Source organism: Magallana gigas, chromosome 6 (genome assembly GCF_963853765.1).
Source record: "Magallana gigas chromosome 6, xbMagGiga1.1, whole genome shotgun sequence".
NCBI lineage: Eukaryota > Metazoa > Mollusca > Bivalvia > Ostreida > Ostreidae > Magallana > Magallana gigas.
In genome coordinates, this window is record NC_088858.1 from 56,524,454 (window position 1) to 56,530,453 (window position 6,000).

A 6,000-nucleotide genomic window follows, 5' to 3' on the forward strand; every position below is an offset into this window, starting at 1 on the left:
ATAATTGAACATTTTGTTTGAACGTCACGTATGTTTTGATGTAAGATAGAGACCTTGTGTTCAATTTTCATTCATCTTTATAATATTTAGATATTTTAGATTTAAATTTTTATGTCACAGATACGGATAAAATCAAAATAGGAACACATAATTATTTTATTTATAAAGAATTTTACTTGGGCTGTTATTACGATAGTTTAAGTTCACAAGAAGACTGTTTTGGTAAGATGGTCATTCCATTTGGAATACTCTGTTCCATCTTCTTAACATATGTATACATGTATACCCAGCGCCTCTGTGTTGGTGCTAACAATCCTACTTCATTATTGAAAGGTAACTGCCGGCGCGAGTCTGTGTAAACTCAAGAAATATCGGATAGCACGGTTTTGAACAATTTCTATGGAGTGGTATGTTTTGAATCTCCAGACTCCGGAACAATAATAAAAAATGAAATAGGTCCTACACAAGAATGAAAAAGCTTTTTAAAGATATTAAATTAAAAATCATTATATTTATGAATTTTGGAAACCTCTCCCTCCGGATTTACTCTGCCGCTGTATTGTAGTCCATTTTCTCATAAAATATTACACCAAGATATCGATTCTGATTTACGTACTGTAACTCTTCTTTTCCTATTCTGAATTTGAAGTTTCATTTTCTAAAATACATTATATTTGACCTGGTACCGTTCACATTCAACCTCCATCGTATATACACCAATCTGTAAGAGTATCAAGACATCTTTGCATTTAAAGTTCATTTTCATTAAAAATGGCAATGTCTTCGGCATAAAACAAAAGATCAATTTTTTGTCACCAATTGGAACTCCGACACTAAATTGTGAAAAAGGTATAGCGCACTTAATATTCAATTTGGCCTAATATATAGCCTTTTGCAAACATAAGTCATTTTCAATATTATACAATATTTAGTTTAAATGTATTCAAAGAAACGCAAATTACACAATCACCCTGCTCTAAGAGTCTTAATTAACACGACATCATTAAAATATTAAGGTTTTGTTAGGGATATATATAGGAAAGTAGTTAGTATACGATAGAAAATTGGATATTTTACTATTTGAACCACTCTAAACCAAAGACATCTGATTAAAATTATGTTCTACAGGTTTTGTAGTACACGTTTACATTGAATTAGTTTTGGTTTAACGTGGTCTTTGTCCTGAAAATTAGTCAAATATTTCAATGAGTGTCTTTTCTAATACAATCATGTATATATATTTACATCTACCGAGTAATATTTCCTCTTTTTCTTACGAAAACTTATAGTTAATTCATAGCTCTATAGAAACAGCCAGACAGAAATCTACACGCCTCGTTTATCGATTAGTCGAAATCTACAGCGGCTGAAACTGACGAGAAACTGACAGGAGTAAAATTGACACGCCCTGTTTATCGATTGGTCGAAGCATACAGCGACCTAAGTAAAATCAAGGACTGCACGAAATAATAAAAAAAAAATCAAGCACGATGCTGTCAGACTCAAAGTCTCACAGGAGGCGATTTGGCTGTTTCTTTTAGCTAACGTACTTATGTACATTAACAGTAATTAAGTGAATTTTACTTACTTTTGATAATCAATTTATTAATTAGTCAAACGAAAGATGTAAATAAAAATAATAAAATGCTTTCGTTGATGATTCATGCGAGTTATGAAGGTAGCGATCACTGCAGAAAAAAATTAAAACGCGGGTTATGTATTTTTTTCTGCAATGTCGCTACCTTCCTATCCCGAATGAATCACGAAAGAAAGCATTTTATTGTTTAAATATATTTATAAATGATACAAGTAACACGTGTTTGAATGTTGTTGTTATATTTATATCCAATCTCTGATTGGTCGTAAATTAAGTTACTCAAGCGTATCGAAAGTTACCTGGTTACGTGCTTAGAGTAGTAGAAGTTATTCGAAAATTCGCTGTCTATCGTGCAACAGACCCCCAAACACCCACCCACCCAATTTGTTATTTTGGTGATATCGATGTTGATAATATGTTTTTTTTATATTGTAGAATGTTGAATGAAGGAAAACGGAAAGTTGATTGTTCATGTTTTAATTTATAAATTATAATGTTCGTTTGAACTGGTGAATTAGAACATAAAGCCATATATATTGAAAATGCATCTGCAGAAAATGTGAGATTCGTGGCCTAGTAGTGACGCGGGGGTCTTTTTGACTTTGTGGTCGCTTGATCGAATCCACAAAGTAGTAAATTTGTTCACTTAAATTGAAACATGAACAGAATAAAGAGGTTAAAGGTGAACATCGCTCGTAAATAGGCACTGTCCGCCATATTTCTCTCTCACCACCGTTATCCCTACAACCCCGATATAAGCTGCAGACCTATTACACCCCTGCGAATGTGTTCGGAATGTTTTCTTTATCGTTGCTAAGTACGTAATAAATCCAGAGGTGCTCGAATGAAAGTTAACGAGACTTCACCGAGATTTGGTCAGTTCCTGTGAAATTTCGAGCGGAAGTATGTGTTCGGATAATATTCTCAAAATACGTAAGTACTGGTCGTTTTTCATATCATATCCTACTTTGATTTATGTTAAAACGGGAAAAGCTTTTAATATGTATGTCTTATTTCACCATCTAGCAGTTATCAATATTAAACGATAATATTCAGAACAGAGTTATCGTTCGTGTTCAACCACGTGTAGAGTTGTTGAAAATATAAACATTGGGTTGCTTAAAAAAATCATCGCCATGTTTGATGCTTGTGGTGTACAATACCATGTTTAAAAAAAAAATAATGGGTGTCTATTTTGCATTAAAACTTAGTATATCAAGCCATTTTCAAGGAACAATCTACATAAAATGGTATAGTCTGTTTCATTATTGATGTTATTACTAGGTCAGGCGCGGATCGAAAATTAATCCTCAGGAGGGATCTCTTTTAAGCATGTTAGTTGTTGCAACAGCAGACAAAAACTAATTTTTGTATAGTCTCATTTATTTCTAGAACACATTTTATTCACCAATTAATGAAGATAAAGTTTGAAATCAATAAATCTCAAGATTTTATATTTGACTACAAGAACCTAGATACTGTGAAATAGACTATATACACGAGGTACGATTTTTACTGCGAAACTGAAAGGGTCAAATAAAACCACGTGGTCTAAAATTCGCTGGGGTGTATTAGCAGTTTAACGTATTGTGCTGTAGAGGTCTCACCTGTGTAGACGTCATAGGCGTCGGAACCGGGGGGGGGGGGCTAGAAGGGGCTTAGCCCCCCCGCTTTTTTTGCAAAGTTATACCTAACCATTAGAAACATAGCATGATAGAGAGTTCAGCCCCCCCCCCCCCCACACTTTTTCTCGCAGGATTAGTCCCCCACTTTCAATTTGCTTCCGACGCCAGTGGACGTACATCTTGCCTCGACGTGTTACTCGGTCGCGATGAAATTATCAAGTTTTACACGCTTTTTTCAAGCCAGGAGAATACTAACATCAAATAAACTGGTCATAATATAATTTACAAAAGAATTAATATGCACGCAAAATAAGAATTAAATGCATAAAATCCAAAGACCAGTGGGCAAAGACCACGAAAGGAATACTACACGTCGGACACGAGTTTCAGGTGTGCAATCGGGTGTAACGAAATCGAAGGGTTTATATATATGTACCTGTGTGAGGGTGAGGGTGCCTATTTACGAGCGGTGTTCAGCTTTAAAGGGGTATGGTCACGATTTTGGTCAAATTCAATTTTACTTTTTTTTTTATTATTTACAATGCTTTAGAAATGCATTTCTAATGATCAAATGAAATTTGGGTGTCAGTAAATGAGTTTTAAGCAAGATACAGGGCTCACAACTCTTCGTCATGCAAACAAGGCTCGTGCCCTGTTTTTGTTTACATATGTTCAATATACCAGTAAATAATCTTTTTCAAGCTGATTTGCCTATCTTCTTGTTCATTCTAAGCATAAATAAACAGTTCCTAACGACTAACACATTCATTTGCAGTTTAAAACTTGAATTTTCACTTCAACGTTCAAAATGTAAACAATAGCTTTGTTTACATAGCGAAGAATTGTAAGCTCTGTAACTTGCTTATAACTCAACAAATGAAACTCAGATTTTGTTTGCCTATTAAAAATGCCTTACTGAAGCATTGTAAACATTAAAATCAAAAAATTAATTTTTGTCTGCTGTTGCAACAATTAACATGCTTGTAGAGACCCCCCCCCCCCCCCCCGAGCATTAATTTTCGATCCGAACCTGACCTAGTAATAGCATCAAAAGTGAAACAGACTATACTATTTTATGCAGAATGTTCCTTGAAAATGGCTCGATATACTAAGTTTTTATGCAAAACAGACACCCATTATTTTTCTAAAAACATGGTATTGCACACCACAAACATCAACCATGGTAGATTTACAGTTGTGTACCGGTCACATCAAAACCAGTGTGGTTCATCTTTTTACGACTGGGTTGTCCCAAACTTCCGCCAGATTTTGTTTGTACTAATCCATCTTGATCTGTGAATGGAAACGCCGAGGTAGTTGTCCGTTTGTGGGTCAGGTCCGCGCCTCGAAGAATGGTAGGGTGTGATGATAGATAGATAGATAGATAGATAGATAGATAGATAGATAGATAGATAGATAGATAGATAGATAGATAGATAACTTATTTCCATTCCTGTTGGATCCGATTCACAACCTGACAACTACAGGCCGGGAAAAGGGTTGACCGGACAAGCTGTGATTCTCGAGAGGCGCCTGTCCCCATGCATCGAGTTTCGTTTTTACTGGTACATGTACATTGTCACTCAATACTGAAACGATGGTGACTGTTAACGGAATGTTTCCTGCATTACGTTGTTGTGTGGTTGTAATACATTCAATACGCTTTCAACCCCCCTCCCCTTTTTTGCGCAGCAAAGTTTTTTTTTTAATTTAGATACAAAAAATTAAATAAACATGGATTTGCCCCCCCCCCCCCCACTTTTACGAGACCCTTTAAAAAATTGAATTGAAAATAAGGAAATAGAAAGTGAAATTGAAGTTACGGATTAGAATTTTCAGGATTTTGTAACTTTACCTCCCCTCCCCCTTTTTAATTTTTTTTTTTTTTTTTGCTTGTCAAGATTCCCCCCACGCTTTTAAAAACGAATGCAATCAACGTGCCGCCTGGCTTTATCTAAGCGAAGCCGCCCAAAAGCGGCCGGTTTACTTTCATTAACTGACAACTGATTTCTGCGATTGTTAACAGTTTGTTTTTTACGCCCATTGGATGTCTGTTAACGTTATCATGCGAGGTATGACTAAATGTAAATGATTAAAAGTTAACTTTTGGGATAAATTGTTATAATTCATGCTATTCAGATGTATCAATTCTTTGGCAAAAGAACATTTAAATTTTTACAAATTTTCATCAAGTACATGTATATTATATTTTCATAACAAACAACATTCTATTTGTAAAATTCATTATTGACAATACTTTTTACCTTCTATTTTGTCCCTGACAAGTGTAATTTACATCTTTGGATCAAATGAACAGGGTCTTCTGTTTGATAAATATTTTATGTTCTGCTTCAAAAGTTGATTGCAATCAGGCTTTGGTGAAAGCAAAATTCTGGCTGCAGGCATGCAAGTCGCCAAACATGTTATAACGACATGGCATACTTCTGGCTCATACATTTTAAATCCGTTTCGAATTCAATATTGATGAAGCTTTTGTTTTTACGCTGCATCTTTTCAGCAGTGCTCGTTGTGTAAATATTTGTATGGTTTATATAGCTTCGGTATGTGGTCTACCGGATGTTGACTGAACGTCGAAATAGCTCTGTTGTAGAAATTGTGATAAAATGACAATATCATCGCTTGTCCTTGTGTCAGTGTAAGTTTTTTTTAAAAACACAACATATTTTGAGATCTTGTACTTTTAAATTATTTTGTTTTACACATTCTAAATAATATAGGTCATTCCTCCACGCTACTAAATTCTCACCTTCCATCTAT

At 34.8% G+C, this 6,000-nt stretch overlaps 1 protein-coding gene across 1 annotated transcript in view; it reads right to left on the bottom strand.

Moving 5' to 3' along the window:
- The window catches only part of LOC105323604 (uncharacterized), a 29,572-nt gene extending 23,848 nt beyond the window's left edge, over nucleotides 1-5,724 (bottom strand). Inside the window, exon 1 of the mRNA XM_066086462.1 lies at nucleotides 5,487-5,724. The gene's annotated coding sequence lies outside the window, so the exon portion shown is untranslated. The remainder of the gene's footprint in view (nucleotides 1-5,486) is intronic.
- Nucleotides 5,725-6,000: the final 276 nt, after the last annotated feature.